Source organism: Ascaphus truei, chromosome 2, assembly GCF_040206685.1.
Source record: "Ascaphus truei isolate aAscTru1 chromosome 2, aAscTru1.hap1, whole genome shotgun sequence".
In the NCBI taxonomy this organism is placed as follows: Eukaryota; Metazoa; Chordata; class Amphibia; order Anura; family Ascaphidae; genus Ascaphus; species Ascaphus truei.
This window is the reverse complement of record NC_134484.1, coordinates 111496493-111518644: the sequence shown is the minus strand read 5'-3', so window position 1 is coordinate 111518644 and position 22152 is coordinate 111496493.

Here is a 22152-nt window from a genome sequence, read left to right as displayed (position 1 = left end):
AAAGAATAGACTCTTTTGCCCTAGTAAATCCCTTTATGAAATGTCTCTGCGACTGTCTCTTTTTAGACGTGTGAGAGGACAGTCTTTTTTCCCCTGTGGCTTCACCTGCGGGGTGCAATCTTTTGCAGCTGTACCAGCCGCGGCAGCTGGCTGCTTTGCCACTTGTTATTCTGTGGAGAGGAATAGCTGTACGTCTTAGCTGTGCCATTGCACGCAGGAGGACCATCCGATTGTTTATTTTCTTTCGGGAGATCCCTTTGTCGGTCACCTTCAGGAGGTTACTTTCTTCCTTCGGTGGAATCGCCTTGTCATCCTTAGTTGTCTGGACTACCAAGCATCCTAGGCCATTGTCTCATCCCTCTGATGCAAAGATGTTTTTGTTGGTCACGGGTGTATGACCTTGTCTCTTCTCTTCCCTTGGCCTTCCTGTCACTTGGAGATGGCCAAGACACGGTTCGGAGAGAGATGTGTGTCCGCATTCTGTTCTCACCATTCTGCGGGCGTTGTCTGGTACGTGTCCTTTATCAGTGCACATGTTGCCCACTATCACCCATCCTAGGTCAAGGCAAATGGTGAGTTGTGGGGTCCGTTACGCTGTTTACGGACTTTGTGCACCATCAAGATGTCCCTACCGAGCAGCAGCAAGATCTTGGCGCCTTGTTCTACCGGCAGGATGTAGTTGGCTATTCCTCTGAGGTGCGGGTGGTGACGTGCCACGTCTGGTGTGGGAATCTCATCCCTGTTTGCAGCCATGTATTTGCACTCGATGAGGGTGGGGAGAGCTATCTTCACTCTGTTATCCACTGAATGTATGACGTAGCCGCTTGCTCTTCTCCCTGTTGTCTCAGTTGACCCTGCACAGGTTCTGAGGGTGTAGGGTGAGGCATTGTCTTGTGAGTTGAATAAGTTGAAGAATTCCATTTTCGCCAATGATCTGTTACTTTGATCGTCGAGGATTGCATACATCCGGATAGCCCTCTCAGGTTGTCCCTGGGGGTGCACTGTGACAAGGCATATTTTGGAGCAGGATATTTTGTCACTTCATTTTCCGCAAACCTCGGTGCACTGAGACGTGACAGATGTTGGCTCTCCTTCTCCTTCCTCCCCGCCATGCTCCGCTACGGAGGATGGGTTGTTGAGTTGGTGGAGTGTCAGTGCCTCTGGATGTAGAGATGTTACGTGCTTGTCACTTTTGCACACTGCACATTTGATGGCCTCTTTACAGTCCTTGGCTAGGTGAGTCGTGGAGTCGCAGCACCTGAAGCAGACTCCGAATTCTCTGAGTAACTTCTTGCGTTCCTCTAGGGACTTCATCCTCAACCCAAAGCATCTGTTAAGTGGGTGTGGCTTCTTGTGTATTGGACATTCCCTGTTTGGGTCCCTTGGTTTCTTGTCTCCTGCGACTGACTGATCGGGAGTAGTTTGGGTTGTGGGAGACACGTCCTGTGGACCGAGATGGGTGTTTGAGTGTTACCGTATCTCGCCACTGGTCTCTCATTCCTCAGGCTGCTTGCACTGTGTGTGGTTTGTGCACCCAAGATGAAACTGGAATCGTTCCTTGTCCTTGCCGCTTCGCGGATGAAGCTCAAGAAGAATGAGAAGGGAGGGAAGGCGACTTGCTTCTCCCTTTTATATTTGCAGCCTTGTGAAATCCATCTTTCTTGGAGGTTGTAGGGTAGCTTCCCCAAGATGGGTCTCACTCCGCGAGCTGAGTCTAGGACGTTGAGACTGTTAAGGAATGGTCTTTCCTTGCAAACTCCAGCTCTTGCAGCAGGTTACCGAGCTCTCGTAACTTCGAGTAGTCTTTAGTTGTGATCCTGGGAAAGCTGTCGACTCTCTTGAAGTGCGAATCTTCGACTGCTTCGGGGCTACCGTAGCACTCTTCTAGCCTTTCCCATACTAGGTCGAGACCTTCTTGGGGGTGGTTCACGTTTTCCGTCCGAAGTCTCTTCGCGTGCTCCCTGGATTCATTTCCCAGCAATTTGGATAGCAGGTTGAGCTCTTCCCTTGCTGAGAAGCCCAGGCTGTTGATTGCGTCCTTGAATATGAACTTCCACATCTGATCAGTTCTCAGGACGGTCGTCAAAGTTGGTGAGTCCTGTTTGCACCATGTCACGCCGGATCATGTACTTGGCCATGTCTGTCAGGCCTGAGGCATCAGCGTGTTGGTCGCGTTCTGAGGTAGTTGCTGGGAGGGTCCTTGCGGTCGCTTCTTCCTTGGTGTGGACGCGTGATGACTGCTGGTCGGTGTGAGGGGCTGTGTTTTCCTGTGTGGGTGTACCTGTATTGCGAGCCTGTTGTAGTGCATCTGTGTGCGCGCTCGCGTGTGGGTCACTGTTGCGGCTATCCCAGGTAGTGCGTACCCTTAAAGGAACAGTGTCTCCTCCATGTGGACCTAGCAAGTCTTCGGTGTCTGTGAAGAGGCTCCTACTGCACCGACACACTTTATTTGAGCAAATACCCAGTATGTACCTGGCAGATACCTGGAATGCGCCGCTCCTGACCTCTGACAAGCCCCGTTGCGTTTGCCTTCCCAGCCTGGGTTCATGCCTGGCTGACGGCTGATCTGTTAAATGATAATGATTAGGATTTAATAGGCTGCAATGCTTCGCGTGTCTACCAGATGGCATAAATTCATGAATTGTAATGCAGTATATATATATATACTGTGCAGTATTGCAGCCAGCGGGAATAAAATGCTTCAATCCCTGCCTGGAAAATAACCCAATGCACTCGGGCAGAAAACAGTCACAAACCTCAATACACCCGGGTATACCCGAATTCGTGGGACTAGCCAAGCTCGAATAAAGTGTGTCGCCAGTGTACGTAGTCTTCAGTGCGTTGGGCTGGATCCTCTGAGGCTATCCGTCTGTACAGTTGCTCCCTGCCATCCTGTTGCGCGGCTGCTTCTAAGACTTCGGCTTTGGCGGCAGCAGCTTCCCTTTCTTGATTTAGGGCCTCTAGGTTAACGTCCACCTCTGTCTTTTTCCATGCAGTGGCTGCAGCGGAGGTGGCAGCGGCTGTCTGCTCCTCCTTCTATGCGGACCCTTTCTAGTTTCATGGCTGCCTCTTTCTGAGCGTATGCGGCCCTGACACGTGCAGCCTCTGCGGTGGCTCGCGCCTTGGTGGCGTTTGCGCTTGCGCTAGACACGTGAGATTGCACTGATCTTGCTGACCTTGACAAGTGTCTGGATGTGCTGGAGCGCTGAGATGCGGTCTCCAGGAGGAGCTCTTTTCTCTCGCTTAGGGCGTCCGTGATGGCAGTTCGCACGCGGCTGTCACGTGTCAAGTCAATACTATGCTGTAAGTCCCTTTATTTCAGGCTTTCGCCAGTGTTAGCCCTGGCCAAGTAAGTGACGTATGCCTCTGACAGCTCTTGGTAGCATGAGTGATCTATCTTTAATTGAGTTATTGCTAGTTCGAGATCCAGGGGAGCGTTGCCGAATGCCCAAAAAAGAAGAAATGTGGATAGTGTAATACAGTAAAACCGTGAATAATAAAATATAATAAAGCTTCCAATTTCCTACTCACAAGTGAAGTAGAAAAAGGAGCGTGTGTGCCAGTCTTAGACTATAAATCGTCCCAGTCTGGATGATGGGGTATATATGGTCAGCAATCTCAGACAAAAGAGAGAACATCCATAGTGCAGATCAAATATTTTTTATCAATGAAGAGCTCACAAATGGAGGCTTACATGGGTCCAGAAAGTAAAAGCAGTAACAGCTGGGCACCTCGGTGTGTCGCGACTCTCACCACCTCGGTACACACTGCTGCAGCTCTCGCATGTGTCTGGTCCCGTGGCATCACTTCCGGATTGTGTCGTCACAGCTACCCGGAACGGAGGACACCAACAGGGATCCCTCTGCTTCTCTCTCTCTCCTCCAAGATGGCTAACGAGCCAAACTCAACGCGTTTCGACGTGATGACGTCTTCCTCAGGAGTGGCTAATTCATGCTATTAGCTGAATATATATAACCTATACTAAACTCTGATTGGTACAATAGTAACAACTCATACACAGCTTTAATTGATCTAATACACATAAACATATAATCCATGTGTGTAATAAGAGACTATATATACAATATGAACATTATAAATGAATCTTCACAATAACATAATATATACTGGACACCTAACAAGCTCCTATTGAACCACCAAAATGACCACAACATATATATAAGCATATGAGTGTCACAGAGGAGTGCTACTGAGCATGGCAATATATACTTAAAACCAGAGACAGAACATAAAACACAGACAAAGCTCAGTTTTTAGCACATCCAGTGAGACTCATACACGGTACAGTGCCTAAATATATATGTATAAATATCTAATAAGTAAAATGGTCTTTTAGTTTGACATTTTTGGCCAAAATTGTTGTAAGCCCCTGAGCCAACGCCAAGGCAGACCACATATCAGGGGTCCCTAACGCTAATATAAATTCTTAATAACCTGTGTAATAACAGGAAGAATGATTTATAGTAAATCTGTCAATATTAGTTGCAAAGTTCTAAGTCTGACTGAAGCTTTTATTAACCTGTACATTACCAGGAAAAGCACTCTGTATTAGAGATGTCACAGCCAAACTGCAAGCAGGCGAGTTCCCCTGAGTGGAAGATGCTATGGAGTGAGCCCATAAACATTTGACCAAAAATGTCAAACTAAAAGACCATTTTACTTATTAGATATTTATACATATATATTTAGGCACTGTACCGTGTATGAGTCTCACTGGATGTGCTAAAAACTGAGCTTTGTCTGTGTTTTATGTTCTGTCTCTGGTTTTAAGTATATATTGCCATGCTCAGTAGCACTCCTCTGTGACACTCATATGCTTATATATATGTTGTGGTCATTTTGGGGGTTCAATAGGAGCTTGTTAGGTGTCCAGTATGTTTTACAATTCTTGTCCAGCTAGTCATGGCTGATTGGAGGGTGGCAACCTCCTTCCTAATTTAAGCTCACCCCCTCCCACATTTAAATGGTTATGGGCTCACTCCATAGCATCTTCCACTCAGGGGAACTCGCCTGCTTGCAGTTTGGCTGTGACATCTCTAATACAGAGTGCTTTTCCTGGTAATGTAGAGGTTAATAAAAGCTTCAGTCAGACTTAGAACTTTGCAACTAATATTGACAGATTTACTATAAATCATTCTTCCTGTTATTACACAGGTTATTAAGAATTTATATTAGCGTTAGGGACCCCTGATATGTGGTCTGCCTTGGCGTTGGCTCAGGGGCTTACAACAATTTTGGCCAAAAATGTCAAACTAAAAGACCATTTTACTTATTAGATATTTATACATATATATTTAGGCACTGTACCGTGTATGAGTCTCACTGGATGTGCTAAAAACTGAGCTTTGTCTGTGTTTTATGTTCTGTCTCTGGTTTTAAGTATATATTGCCATGCTCAGTAGCACTCCTCTGTGACACTCATATGCTTATATATATATGTTGTGGTCATTTTGGGGGTTTAATAGGAGCTTGTTAGGTGTCCAGTATGTTTTACAATTCTTGTCCAGCTAGTCATGGCTGATTGGAGGGTGGCAACCTCCTTCCTAATTTAAGCTCACCCCCTCCCACATTTAAATGGTTATGGGCTCACTCCATAGCATCTTCCACTCAGGGGAACTCGCCTGCTTGCAGTTTGGCTGTGACATCTCTAATACAGAGTGCTTTTCCTGGTAATGTACAGGTTAATAAAAGCTTCAGTCAGACTTAGAACTTTGCAACTAATATTGACAGATTTACTATAAATCATTCTTCCTGTTATTACACAGGTTATTAAGAATTTATATTAGCGTTAGGGACCCCTGATATGTGGTCTGCCTTGGCGTTGGCTCAGGGGCTTACAACAATTTTGGCCAAAAATGTCAAACTAAAAGACCATTTTACTTATTAGATATTTATACATATATATTTAGGCACTGTACCGTGTATGAGTCTCACTGGATGTGCTAAAAACTGAGCTTTGTCTGTGTTTTATGTTCTGTCTCTGGTTTCAATAACATAATACAAATTAAAAAATTAAAATTTATATAATATATATGATAACTAAATAGAAATGATGTATTTAGATACTAGTAAATTAGCAAGTAGACCAATGTATCTAAACATTGTTTACACGTACTAGTATATAACATTAAATTACACAATAAAAATATACATATATATATTATTGATGGTTATGTTGCCCCCAAAACCACATTTCCTAACTAAGCCAGTAACCTATAAAAACGGCGATTGTAAGGAACCTATTAAACATAAGCGGAAAGAGAACAAGAAAAAACATAATTAACATCCAATACATATTAAAAAATCCAATGCATATTTAAGAAGGAACATATTTAGTGGAGATCAATGTTGATAACTACATATTTACTATAAAAGCTCTATAAAAATACTCCTATATCAAGCTCAGCATTTAGACCATCTGGAACTAACGGCTTGAGTGTAAATATCCAAAAGGATTCCCTCTTTGTCAGTTCCAGATCTCTGTCTCCCCCTCTCCAATGGGGAAGAACATGTTCTATAGCAATAAAATATAAAGCCTGATATATCTCTTTGATGTTTCGTAATAAAATGTTCGGACAGAAGATGGGCCATGACTTTACATCTAATATTACCAATATGTTCTAATATTCTAATATTCATTTGTCTCTTCGTCTTACCAACATATTGTAGCCCACATGGGCACTCAATGAGATAAATAATATAGTTGGTTCTGCAAGTAATATGTTTTTTAATAGTGTACTTCTTTTTAGTCATGTTGGAAATAAACTCATATTTATCAATTGCTCGATGAGCACAAGCTTTGCAAGTAGTGCAGCCAAAGAAACCTTTAATATTAGGTAACCATCTATTTATTATTTTATTGTTTTTTGGCAATGCACTGGGTGCAAGTTGATCTTTTAATGTTCTTGCTCTTTTGACTATAATAACTGGTTTATCGGGAACCATATTTCTTTTCTGATCTCGAACTAGCAGTGCATCTTCCAGACTTTTGAAACAGTCTTATCTACAGGGTCGAGTGATAAGTGGTTTTGCCTTTATATTCACAATGTATTTATTTCATAATATTCACTGTTTTTTCAACACTTGTTTATTAATTAATTTATTTATATAATTCACTGTTTTTCTACACATATTGAATGTTTATTAATTACTATTGATATATTAATTGATATCACTGTTTTTGGGGTTAGTAGAGCGCCATCTAGCGTTTTTTTTATACTTTTTAATTGAGTTATTGCCTGCTCGAGCTGTTGTACGGAATTGCCAGCGCCGGCGACATTGCGTATTCCAAGTGTGGTTATTTCCCAGGCCTTCTCTAATTTAGCGCGGTGCGCTTCAATGTCAGTCTCATATTTTTCGCGGGCCTTTTGTGTCAGTGTAACTATCCGTTTAGGCCTTGTGTCTGCCTGTGCCTGTTGCAGTTGCGCAGCGGTCTCTGTGTCTGAGTGGTCACTCTCCTGCGTGATGTCTGGTCAGGATCTGAGTTCTGCCATGCTGCAGGTTTGTGTAGGCCTTTAGCCAGTGCGTGTGGCGTGCGGTCTGTTTACCTGCGTCAGCGATGGATGACTGTCTCGGATAGTGCCGGTAGGTGCCCTGCAGTGGTAAGCGTAGGGGTAGCTATACTAGCAGGTGCCCGGTGGCTCTGACCCGTGTCCTGACGGGTGTCCGGTGGCATGGCCCTTGGTGGCGCTGGCCATGGGGACGTGCGCAGGGTTAGGCGATTGTAGCTCCTCACTGAGAAACTGTGCAGAGGGTGGACTCAAAAACAGAGAAGGCAATCAAAGTTCTGTGTGCTATGAACTGTCTATCTGCAATGCTGCTGCCTTGTGTGCAAAGTTGTTTTGCTTTTCTGGGTTTGCTGTTTAAAACTGCTGCTTGTTTTCCAAAAAGCTGCTGCTTTGTAAAGCTGTGCAATATAACACTTTCCTTAGCATGAAGCTGTCGCTTGTTTCTGCTGTAGAGGCTGCTCTGAACAGCAGTGTGGGGCATAAGCTTGTGCTGTGCTTGTTTGTAAGGCTGCTGCTTGTCAGTCTGCAGAGACTGCTCTGTGTTAGCATAAAGTCTTTGAGTAGCAGTTCCTGTGTGTGTGTCCCCAAGACACACGGTCTTCTTTTCACTATTCTGGATCCAGGGTCATGTCTGGGGTATGAATGAACCCAGCTAGCTTCAACTCAGCCCTCTTTCCAAAGCACAACAAGTCCTGTATATTTTCTTCACTTTATTTAGGAAGGCAGCAATAAAAACAGGCACTTGTGGATAAGATGTTTGTGTGGAAAGGTGTATCTCTGTGGGTGCTTTGTATTAAGGGCAGGTGAAAAGAATTGGCCTTGCCATAGGGGTGTAACATGAATGTACTCACCCTGCCAATGTCAGGAAGTAAAAGACAGTGGGTACTGCTTGTGACACAGGGATAGGGGTCAGGCTAAACTAACTGTCAGCAGGGACAGGGGGGAATGGGAAAGCCCATTAACTTGGAGGACTGGAGATGTTGCCAGGGCAACCAGGGGTGTGACAAACTGGAAGGAAAAAAAGGCAACATAATGTATCCATTCCATCTGCACTGGGAGTGAAACTGCAAGGAAAGTAACATCCAAATACAGCTAGCAGGCAGAACAGCCAAGGAAAGGAGGGGGTTGGGGGTGAAACAGAGAAGGCAGACATGGGTATTTCTGTTCCATGACAGTAAATGTAAAATATTAACTTCAAATACATTATGGACTTCATCTCAGATTCATCTCAGAACAAACTCGGCAACAAATTCCCCTCAGTTGCCCTGCTGTGTTAGCCCATAATTCAGGGTGTTAAATAAATGAGAAAAAAAAACTCATATACAGTATGTAAAGTAGGGTTCTATCCCAAACACACAAAATAAATATATGAAAAATATAAAACCCACCTAACAAGCCCCAATGTATATGAATGGCTTACAGCTCTGGTAGCCAAAGCTTGCTACTAGGACTATAAGTCATTGAAATAAAAATAAAAACAAACAAAACAAAAAAACTTTTAAAAATATATATACATTAAAATATACATTAAGTGGTCATTATCCCCATTGAGTTCAATATTTGGCTAACGGGGCTATAAATCATTTATGGAATATGGGTTTTTACTGTAGGTATGTTTTGCGGAAAATGGGGATAGACCCCATTGGAGGAGACAGGTGTGGGGTAAACCATAAGGATTAGCAATACATTGCAATAGGGATTAGTAATGAATTGTAAAGCAATGCTTTACTAGCCTTTTTTGCATGCATGGGGGTGGGTGAGTAGGTAGTGTAGAGTTAACAAATATTAAGCACTCAGTAGAACTTAGGAGAAATGTATTAGAAAAATACAATACCAATAAAAAGCAGGCGAGGAGTTGTTTCTCACTTGACCTACTGTACCTTTGCTCAACTATGAATATGAAACAATAGAGGGAATTTAGCTACAGGTATATCCAACCTAAATTCCGTTCTCATCTATACTGTACACAAGAAGTGTGCAAAGGTGTTTGTCATCTTATAATTACACATGCATGCAATAATAAGTTATCATTATTTAAATGCCACCATCCATAACTTTTTGAGATCAGCTTTATTGCTAATTAAACAGCTTTAAAGCTGAATGTTAAACATTTATTAAGAAGCTAATTAAACATTAGCAATTAGCATTGTTGTTTTTCCTCAGTTCTTTGAAGAAAGGAGAAAATTGCATTTTAAAAACATCAAAACATATGTACCCAATTATCTAGTTTAAACTACCAACTCTTTCCTTCTTAATAACTATTTGATTTGCTTAATTCTACAACTGATGCAAATGCCTAGTTTCATCTTTGAAAAATACAACCCCTCATACATATAAGATACAGAAGCAGATAAAATTCAAGACCTCTTATAAGAAGACAAGGAAGGTGGGGAGCGTGTTGGTCCTTTCTTCCATGTAGTAACAAAGGAGGGAGTGTGAGTAGGTGATATGAATGATACCTTTTATTGGACCAACAAGGAGGTGATATGTAACAAGCTTTCAAACCTCTCAGGGTCCTTACTCGTGTATGGCAGAAATACAGATACAAAATATTACATACAGTGTTTGTAAGAGGGATATCTGGTTGTAATGGATGTAGAGAGGAAGTGGGGAAAAAGATAAGGCAAAAAACTGTCAGCCAAGAGTGAAATTAAACAGTAGAGACATACAGCAGCGGCAGCTTTTATTTGAAGTAATCACCGGCTTGTACCTGGCATGTTCCTGGAATGCCACACTGTTCACCCGGAGCATGCCGGGCTCCCAGCAAGGCGCATGCCCGGCTGACGCGCGGTTGATGTGTTAATTGATAATGGTTCAGGATTTACTAGGCTGCAATGCTTCGCGTGTCCGCCAGATGGCATAAATTCATGAATTGTAATGCAGTATATATATATATATATACTGTATAACAACAACCCCTATAACCCCTAACATACAGTACTGTACACATACAGTACTGTACACATACAGTACTGTATATGCACATCAATGATACTATAGGCCGGCGGGGGCGAGATGCTCTCTCTGCGCAAACATCGGCACATTAAAAATGATTTAAAATACATTTTTATTCATAGTGTAGATGTGCAGGGGGTCTCCGGAGCTGGACCACGTTGGTTTCAGGTCCGGGGACCCCCTGCTCCCCGAGATACGGCCCCCTTTATGAGGTGCCGGTATCCCTCTGCATTTAAGGTCCCGATCACGTGACCGCGGCCTGTAAACCAAGCAGAGGGATACCGGCACCCCCTAAATGGGCCTGTGTCTCGGGGAGCAGGGGGTCCCCGGACCTAAAACAAAAACGTTTCTGCTCCTGAGACCCTCTGCACATGTACAGTATGAATAAAACACATATATAAATAAACACTCGTTCCTTACCTTAGCGGTTATGTGCTATGGTAACGAAGCAGCATGACTGTATTTTTAATAATATTGTACAGTGAGCAGGGGGTTCCCTGAGCAAGAAATTAATGCTCAGGGGACCCCCTGCTCCTGCACAATATTATTAAAAATACAGAAATGCTGCTTCATTACCATAGCTGATAGCCGCTAAGACAATGAAGGGGTTAACTCACCGTGCCCTCTTTATTGTGGGTAGCGGGGGTGGGTGAAGGGGGTATTTGGCCCTTGGTGTGAGTTTAGTACTTGTGGGAGGTTGCGGGTGCACTTAACCCCTTCACGGCCGTAGCAGTTAATACCGCTACGGTCATGAAGGGGTTAACCCCTCCCGCTACCCCCCGCAAGCCCTAAACAACCATCGTTGGGGCTAATACCCCCTTCACCCACCTCCCGCTACCCGCAATAAAAAAAATTCACACACAGCAGCAGCACAATTAATAAATAAATAAATAAATGAATATAAATAAATACATTTAAAATACATTTTTATTCATAGTGTAGATGTGCAGGGGGTCTCCGGAGCTGAACCGCGTTGGTTTCAGGTCCGGGGACCCCCTGCTCCCCGAGATACAGACCCCTTTATGAGGTGCCGGTATCCCTCTGCATTTAAATGTCCCGATCACGTGACCGCGGCCTGTAAACCAAGCAGAGGGATACCGGCACCCCCTAAAGCGGCCTGTATCTCGGGGAGCAGGGGGTCCCCAGACCTAAAACCACAGCGGTCCAGCTCCGGAGACCCCCTACACTATGAATAAAAATGTATTTTAAATGTATTTATTTATATTCATTTATTTATTTATTTAGATTTATTTATTAATTCTGCTGCTGCTGTGTGTGATTTTTTTTATTGTGGGTAGTGGGGGTGGGTAAAGGGGGTATTAACCCCAACGGTGGTTGTTTAGGGCTTGCGGGGGGTAGCGGGTGCACTTAACCCCTTCACGACCGTAGCGGTATTAACTGCTACGGTCATGAAGGGGTTAAGTGCACCCGCAACCCCCCCGCAAGTCCTAAACTCACACCAAGGGCCAAACACCACCTTCACCCACCCCCGCTACCCACAATAAAAAAAATTCACGCACAGCAGCCCCACAATTAATAAATAAATCTAAATAAATAAATAAATACATGAATATAAATAAATATATATGTATATATATATATATATATATATATATATATATATATATATATACTGTATATATATATATACAGTATATATATATAATAACAATCCCTATATATATATATATATATATATATATATTATATATATATATATTTATATACAGTATATACACACACATGATGAACCAATATACAAATAAATGTAGAAGGGTTATCAAAACCATACTGTCCTACAAATAACACTTCTCCATACAGACACACTACATTACAATGAATTTCCTTTAATAATCCTAACTGATCTTACAATCTAAATCATCACATGCCAATGAAAAACCTCACATTCCAATCAATACATTGCATTTACATTGTATAAATGATGCATAAAATCTATGCACCATATACATTCTGCAAATGAATGTTAACAATATCATTGCAAGCAAAATACAAACATTTCCAAACAAGTCAACTGTTTTAACCAATCAAGTAAACAAAAATCAATTAGCAATCATTATTTACATCCCTAAACAATTGACAGTCCATCCCGAACAATGAAACAATTGACTAATTCACGCCTCGAGCAGAACAATTCAGCATGTGAAAAAAAATATAAGTACCAACCGGAATACAAACTTTAAAACCAAGGCTAGCCCTGACCTCCCTCAAACACACAATACAATATCAACAATGACATCTATCTAATTTTAAAATACTTTAAACTCACAATAAAGCATAGCTGCATAGTCAAATTAATTTAAAACACATCAAATCAAGCTATTAAAACAACATCATTTCTTACCCTGTATGTATATATCTCTCTAGACATATATACATACATACAGTGGCAAGAAATGATATACCACAAAAAAAAATACACATGTTAAAAAAGCTTTTAAAAAAATTAACAAGTTAAATAAAATACATTTTTTTAGTTCACTTACCATTACTTGCCCCCACCGACTCCCGTTGCGCAGCTTACTCACGAACCAATCCACCGGGCACAGGAACCCATAAAATAAAAAACCATAAAATAATAAACATTAAACTAAAAATCCAAATCAATCCACGGGTCTTCTATTTGTAATCCATCTTTATCTTCATCTGTATTCTTCTTTCTTCTATCTTCTTCCGGGCGGGGCGGGGTCTTCTTTCCATCTGCGGCCACGCCCTGGTCTTCTTTCTTGTCCGAAGGTCCTTCCTCCGCGGCGTCTGGCTTCAAAATGAGACAACATAGGCTTTTAAAAGCCTATGACGTCACATTTTCGTCATATGGTTCCCACGGCCCTGATTGGGCCGTGAAAACCATGTGTTTTGGCCGATAAAAATAAAAATGATGACGTCACTTAAAGGCAATGACAGCACAGCCAATCAGAATGGCTTTGCTTCAATTGCCTTTAAGATGACGTCATGAAAAGACACATGGCCGCCCTCACATGGTATGGTAGCCAATCAGAGCGTGGGAACTCCATCCCTACTCTGATTGGCTCTAGTATACCATGTGACAGAGGCTTGGGGGGAAAAAGGATGTGACATCAATGAAAGCTTGTCACATGGTACGAGAGCCAATCAGAGCGTGGGAACTCCATCCCTACTCTGATTGGCTGTAGTACGTCACATCCTTTTTCCCCCCAAATCTGGATCTGGATTTTTAGTTTAATGTTTATTATTTTATGGTTTTTTATATTTATGGGTTCCTGTGCCTGGTGGATTTGTACGTGAGTAAGGTGTGCAACGGGAGTCGGTGGGGGCAAGTAATGGTAAGTGAACTAAAGAAATGTATTTTATTTAACTTGTTAATTTTTTTAAAAGCTTTTTTAACATATGTATTTTTTTTTTTGTGGTATATCATTTCTTGCCACTGTATGTATGTATGTATATATGTCTAGAGAGATATATACATACAGGGTAAGAAATGATGTTGTTTTAAAAGCTTGATTTGATGTGTTTTAAATTAATTTGACTATGCAGCTATGCTTTATTGTGAGTTTAAAGTATTTTAAAATTAAATAGATGTCATTGTTGATATTGTATTGTGTGTTTGAGGGAGGTCAGGGCTAGCCTTGGTTTTAAAGTTTGTATTCCGGTTGGTACTTATATTTTTTTTCACATGCTGAATTGTTCTGCTCGAGGCGTGAATTAGTTAATTGTTTCATTGTTCGGGATGGACTGTCAATTGTTTAGGGATGTAAATAATGATTGCTAATTGATTTTTGTTTACTTGATTGGTTAAAATAGTTGACTTGTTTGGAAGTGTTTGTATTTTGCTTGCAATGATATTGTTAACATTCATTTGCAGAATGTATATGGTGCATAGATTTTATGCATCATTTATACAATGTAAATGCAATGTATTGATTGGAATGTGAGGTTTTTCATTGGCATGTAAGATTTAGATTGTAAGATCAGTTAGGATTATTAAAGGAAATTCATTGTAATGTAGTGTGTCTGTATGGAGAAGTGTTATTTGTAGGACAGTATGGTTTTAGTAACCCTTCTACATTTTTTTGTATATTGGTTCATCATGTGTGTGTATATACTGTATATATATATATATATATATATATATATATATATATATATATATATATATATATATATATATATATATATATATATATATATATATATATCTCTCTGTATATATATATAATATATATATATATACAGTGCTTGACAAATCACCCAAAAATCTACTCGCCGAACCAAAAAATCTACTCGCCACCTAGTCCCGCCTCTAATCCCGCCCCCAACCCCGCCCCCAACCCCGCCTCTAATCCCACCCCCAGTCCCTCATTTAAAAAAAAACAAATTCCTAGTAAGAACATTCGTTTTTGACATTAGTTTATTTATTGTATTACATTATACTACAATTAGTCGTGTGTGTGTGTGTGTGTGTGTGTGTGTGTGTGTGTGTGTGTGTGTGTGTGTGTGTGTGTGTGTGTGTGTGTGTGTGTGTGTATAAATGTCGAATCTAGAAAAAAAAGCCAGAATATTTAAAGCAGCAATCCCGCCTGGGATCTTACCTGATCCGCAGTCCCTCAATGTCCAGGTACCCTCATTCCGCAATGTTATACATTGGAGGGGATGTGTTCCCTACCTGTCTTCTGGGTTAGGGGGGGGGGAGGAGTTCCGATGTCTTCAGTGTGAAGCTTGAGTCAGATCTGGAAGTAAGCAGTATAGGTTATTTCAGTGTAGTATAGAGCAGTTAAGATATATAGGGTAAATAAGATATCCAGATCCCGAGTGTGAGAGAGTGTGGGGGAGAGAGAGAGAGTGTCTGGGTGAGAGAGAGAGTGTGGGGGAGAGAGAGAGAGTGTGGGGGAGAGTGGGGGAGAGAGAGAGAGTGGGGGAGAGAGAGAGAGTGGGGGAGAGAGAGAGAGTGGGGGAGAGAGAGAGAGTGGGGGAGAGAGAGAGTGGGGGGGAGAGAGAGAGTGGGGGGGAGAGAGAGAGAGAGTGGGGGGGAGAGAGAGAGAGAGAGAGAGAGGGAGAGAGAGAGTGGGGGGGAGAGAGAGAGAGAGTGGGGGAGAGAGAGAGAGAGAGAGGGAGAGAGAGAGAGAGGGGGAGAGGGGGAGAGGGGGAGAGGGGGAGAGGGGGAGAGGGGGAGATGGGGAGAGGGGGAGAGGGGGAGAGAGAGAAAGAGAGAGTGGGGGAGAGAGAGGGAGAGAGGGAGAGAGGGAGGGAGGGGGAGGGGGAGGGGGAGGGTGGGGGAGAGAGAGAGAGGGTGGGGGAGAGAGAGGGGGGGGGAGAGAGAGAGAGGGTGGGGGAGATAGAGAGAGGGTGGGGGAGAGAGAGAGAGGGTGTGGGAGGGAGAGAGGGTGGGGGGGAGAGAGAGAGGGTGGGGGAGAGAGAGAGGGTGTGGGAGGGAGAGAGGGTGGGGGGGAGAGAGAGAGAGAGAGAGGGTGGGGGAGAGAGAGAGAGAGAGAGAGAGGGTGGGGGAGAGAGAGAGAGAGAGAGAGGGTGGGAGAGAGAGAGAGAGGGTGGGAGAGAGAGAGGGTGGGAGAGAGAGAGAGAGGGTGGGAGAGAGAGAGAGGGTGGGAGAGAGAGAGAGGGTGGGAGAGAGACAGAGAGAGAGACAGAGAGAGACAGAGAGAGACAGAGAGAGAGACAGAGAGAGAGACAGAGAGAGAGACAGAGAGAGAGACAGAGAGAGAGACAGAGAGAGAGACAGAGAGACAGAGAGACGGATAGAGAGAGACGGATAGAGAGAGACGGATAGAGAGAGACAGAGAGACGGAGAGAGAGAGACTAAGGCTGGGGCCATAGAGGGGTGAGCAGTTCGGAACCGCGCTGACGCTGAGGCTCGCCTGCTGAAATCTGCGCGATTTCATGCCCATGCAGGCGAGCCAGCGGGCGCGATCGGGAGACGGGGGGAGACTGACGGAGGCGGGGCAGTGACGTCGCTGGGCCAATCCCCCGCGACGCACCGACGTCAATGTGACGCTGCTCTGCGCTGATTGGATGTTTTCAGCCGACAGTGCTCTGAAAAACAGTTTTGCTGTCGGCTGAAAAATCCAGCGCCTCAGCACGCCTGCGGATGCTCGCGTGAGCCCCCTCTCAAGGCATCCTCATTGAGGATGCAGGGGCTCAGCACGGAGCGTCCGCACGGCTCAGCGCGGCCTGTCCTTCTATGGACTCGGCCAGAGAGCCAGAGAGAGAGAGACATAGAAAAAGAGAGAGACACAGAAAAAGAGAGACACACAGAAAAAGAGAGACACACAGAAAAAGAGAGACAGAGAGAGAGAATGTGAGACAAAGACAGAGAGAGTGCGAGGGAGAGAATGCGAGGGCGAGGGCGACACAGGGAGAAGGCGAGGGCGACACAGGGAGAAGGCGAGGGCGACACAGGGAGAGGGTGACACTCACAGACACACACACTCACAGACATGCAGACACACACTCACGCAGACACACACTCATGCAGACACACACTCACGCAGAGACACACTCACGCAGAGACACACTCACGCAGAGACACACTCACGCAGAGACACACTCACGCAGAGACACACTCACGCAGAGACACACTCACGCAGAGACACTCAGAGACACACACTCACTCAGGCACACACACAGGCACACTCAGACACACTCACGCAGAGACACACACGCAGAGACACACACGCAGAGACACACACGCAGAGACACACACACACGCAGAGACACACTCACTCAGAGAAACACTCACTCAGAGACACACTCACTCAGAGACACACACTCACTCAGAGACACACACACACAGACACACACACACAGACACACACACACAGGCACACACACACAGGCACACGCACAGGCACACACACACAGGCACACACACACAGGCACACACACACACGCAGAGACACACACTCAGAGACACACTCAGAGACACACTCAGAGACACACTCAGAGACACACTCAGAGACACACTCAGAGACACACTCAGAGACACACTCAGAGACACACTCACTCAGAGACACACTCACTCAGAACACTCAGAGACACACACTCACTCTGACACACACACACACAGGCACACACACACAGGCACACACACACACAGGCACACACACACACAGGCACACACACACAGGCACACACACACAGGCACACTCACTCACGCAGAGACACACACGCAGAGACACTCATGCAGAGACACACTCAGAGACACACTCACTCAGAGACACACTCACTCAGAGACACACTCACTCAGAACACTCACTCAGAACACTCAGAGACACACACTCGCTCTGACACACACACACACACAGACACACACACAGACACACACACAGACACACACACAGGCACGCACACACAGGCACGCACACACACACAGGCACACACACAGACACACTCACAGACACACTCACTCACAGACACACTCACTCACAGACACACTCACTCACAGACACTCACTCTGTCACTCACACACACACTCACCGGGTCGCACGCGGCAGCAGGCCCCTCCGCACGGCAGCAGGCCCTTCCTTAAGGCAGCAGGCCCCTCCGCACGGCAGCAGGCCCCTCCTTAAGGCAGCAGGCCCCTCCCCACGGCAGCAGGCCCCTCCTTAAGGCAGCAGGCCCCTCCGCACTGCAGCAGGCCCCTCCTTAAGGCAGCAGGCCCCTCCGCACGGCAGCAGGCCCCTCCCCCCCGAAGCACGCTCCCCGAACGCCAAGCGGGGATCGGGGGCAGGTGATTAGGGGGAGATCATGCGCAGGAGGCGCGCACGGGGGAAGCTGGGTTTGCGCTTCCCCCTCCGTCCCACGTGGGTTGCGCGCGGGGCTTGCTTTGGGCTTCCCCCTCCGTCCCACGTGGGTTGCGCGCGGGGCTTGCTTTGGGCGTCCCCCTCCGTCCCACGTGGGTTGCGCACAGGGCTTGCTTTGGGCTTCCCCCTCCATCCCACGTAGGGAGCAGAGGGGGGAGGGAGCGGAGGGGGCTAGATTGCGCGCGGCGCTTGTTTTGGGCTTCCCCCTCCGTCCCACGTGGGGAGCGGGGGGGGGGTGAGGTTAGCGGGGGATTCTGGGTTGCTTGGGGGGGCAGGCAGCGGGCCCACAGGCAGCACAGAGGGCCCACAGGCAGCACAGAGGGCAGGACACCCTGCTTGCCCTGTGCATGCGCGCCTGGACCAAGGAAATCGCCGCCATTTTTTTTTTTTACTTTTTTTTTAAATGTAATGAACAGGCACCCGGCCGGGCTCCCCCTGACTCACGGGAGGAGATCAGGAGGGGGAGGAGATCAGGGGAAGGAGCTCTTCCCCACGTTAACCCAATCAGGGAGGGAGATTATTTATTTATTAAAAAAAAAAAAAAAAATTTGGCAGGAGCAGGGGAATTCATAGAGCTGCAGCACGGCTCGCCAGCGGCCTAAATCCACTCGCAACGGGCGAATGGTTATCATTATTTGTCGAGCACTGTATATATATATATATATATATATATACTGTATAATAGTTGCATGATGAAGCCACTGTACAAATTCATGGGTGAAGGGTGGGTATCGGGCCAGTGTGGCTTAACCCCTTAATTACTTTTGCGGTTATTATCCGATAAGGTGTTTAAGGGGTTAATTGATATCTGAATGTAATTGCAATGTATTGGCTTTGTTTTGGCAATGTATTTTGTGGACAAGACAAGGATGTTGCTGGCGACGGACACGTCGTATTGATGAGGTCAGTAGTAATTTATTTATTTTAATATGCTAGTTAATGTTTTTAATAATGGGCAATTAATCTATTATCCATACCTGGATAATAGTTATTTTGCACATTATTGTACGTTAGGTGCGGGGATGAAGCTGTGTGGTCCCACTTCTGTGGGGCACCGCCGACCCGTAGGTGCGGGGATGATGATGTGTGGTCCCACTTCTGTACCGACCGGCAGTGAGCACCCGTGAGTTCCCCAGACCCCCGTGGGAACCACCCGAGGCCCCGCAGACACCTGTGGGTCTGACCCGGGGCTCCCAGACATCCTTGGGCCTACCGTGGGGACCCAATTGTGGCCCACGATGACCCAAGGAGACCACCTGGGGGCCATGGTGCTGGCGGGACCCACCAGCAGGCCTCCAGAACCTGTTTAAAAAGGGCTGCTGGTACCCTGTAGGTCTGTCCAGGTGCCCCCCCAGCCCACCGGGGACTCGCGTGGGGCTGCGTTATGAACCCTGTATGTAAAAGAATAAATCATGTATTTATGGGGGGGCACAGGGGGTGGGTAATGTATTTAATAAATAGAATGATGTTTATTGTGGGTCACTGTGTTGTTTTTATTGTGGGTACTGGGGGTGGGGGGGTATTTCCCCAACGGTATGTGGGTAGGCCTCCCTTGTGGGTACTGGGTGAGGGTGGTTAGGCCTCACGGGGGGGGGGGGGTTAGTGTGGGAGGGTATGTAGGCATCCCGAGTGGTGGGTGAGGGTGGGTTAACCCCTTAATGACTGTAGTGGTTAATAACCGCTATGGTGATTAAGGGGTTAGGGGACATTACTTTGGATGTTTTAATTTTTGTGTCTGTTTTGCACAAGCGGAGGAGCCATGGCCAGGATGGGGGGGGGGGTAACGGTATGTGGATAGGGGGTGAGGGTGGTTAGACCTCACAGTATGCACATCGGGTCCCCCCCCTCCCCACATTTACATACACTGCACTCACAGCAACACAGGCAGGGAGATTTAACAGAAACATTAGGGGGGAGGGGGCTTTAAACAGATTACACTCAAGGCAGGGAGATACAGGGGATGTACTGTGCTGTATGTTGTTTATTGCAATGCTTCAATGTGTGTACAATATAATGTTTTTTACAATTAGATAGATGTAATCCTTGGTATTGTAAGGGTTAGCGTTGGTTTTAAATTTTGTATTCTGGTTGGAACTTATATATTGATTTTTGTTTACTTGATTGGTTAAAATAGTTGACTTGTTTGGAGTTATCTGTATTTTGCTTGCAATGATATTGTTCACATTCATTTGCAGAATGTATATGGTGCATAGATTTTATGCATCATAAATACAATGTAAATGCAATGTATTGATTGGAATGTGAGGTTTTTCTTTGTCATTTGATGGTTTAGATTGTAAGATCAGTTAGGATTATTAAATGAAATTCATTGTAATGTAGTGTGTCTGTATGGAGAAGTGTTATTTGTAGGACAGTATGGTTCATCATGTGTGTGTATATACTATATATATATAGATATAGATATAGATATATGTATAGGGATTGTTGATATATATATATATATTTGTTTATCTTCATGTATTTATTTATTTATTTATTAATTGTGGGGCTGCTGTGCGTGAATTTTTTTTATTGTGGGTAGCGGGGGTGGGTGAAGGGGGTATTTGGCCCTTGGTGTGAGTTTAGGACTTGCGGGGGGGTAGCGGGTGCACTTAGCCCCTTCACGACCGTAGCAGTTAATACCGCAAGCCCTAAACAACCACCAATGGGGATAATACCCCATTCACCCACAATAAAAAAAATTCACACACAGCAGCACAATTAATAAATAAATCTAAATAAATAAATGAATAGAAATAAATACATTTAAAATACATTTTTATTCATAGTGTAGATGTGCAGGGGGTCTCCGGAGCTGAACCGCTTTGGTTTTAGGTCTTTGGACCCCCTGCTCCCCGAGATACAGGCCCCTTTAGGGGGTGCCGGTATCCCTCTGCTTGGTTTACTGGCCGCGGTCACGTGATCGGGACCTTTAAATGCAGAGGGATACCGGCACCTCATAAAGGGGTCTGTATCTCGGGGAGCAGGGGGTCCTCGGACCTGAAACCAACGCGGTTCAGCTCCGGAGACCCCCTGCACATCTACACTATGAATAAAAATGTATTTTAAATGTATTTATTTATATTCATTTATTTATTTATTTAGATTTATTTATTTATTTTTTGTGCTGCTGCTGTGTGTGAATTTTTTTTATTGTGGGTAGTGGGTGTGGGTGTGGTTATTTACACTGGATCCCCCTCCCCACATTTACATACAGTACACTGCACTCAGAAACACAGGCAGGGAGATTTAACCGACACAATAGGGGGAGGGGGGCTTACACAGGTTAGTCAAAGCAGGGAAGCTTAGCAGACACAATAGGGGGAGGGGTTTTTACATAGATTACAGTCAAGGCAGGGAAGTTTAACACACACAATAGGGGGAGGGTTTTTTACATAGATTAGTCAAGGCAGGGAAGTTAAACACACAATAGGGGGAGGGGGTCTTACACAGGTTACAGTCAAGGCAGGGAGGTTTAACACACACATTAAAAATATGTATTTATTGTTTATTCTGCCTTAACCCTTCATTGCCTTAGCGGCTATCAGCTATGGTAATGAAGCAGCATTTCTGTATTTTTAATAATATTGTGCAGGAGCAGGGAGTGATGCCACAAGACTGAACCGGAACCTCTGGAAACGGATGACGTCACTTCCGGTCTTCGTTGAGACGCATCCGTGACACGCATACCAGTACAGAGGAACAGCTGAGACACCACTCATCCGGTCCGCAGAGATCCATCACTGTGATCTATATGCTTGTTTATTTCAAATACCATGTGAGTTGATTGGATTTTACTTACTTTTATAAACTTTTGTGTACAGTCTGCACTATGTCCGGTTCTATTTATTCCTAAG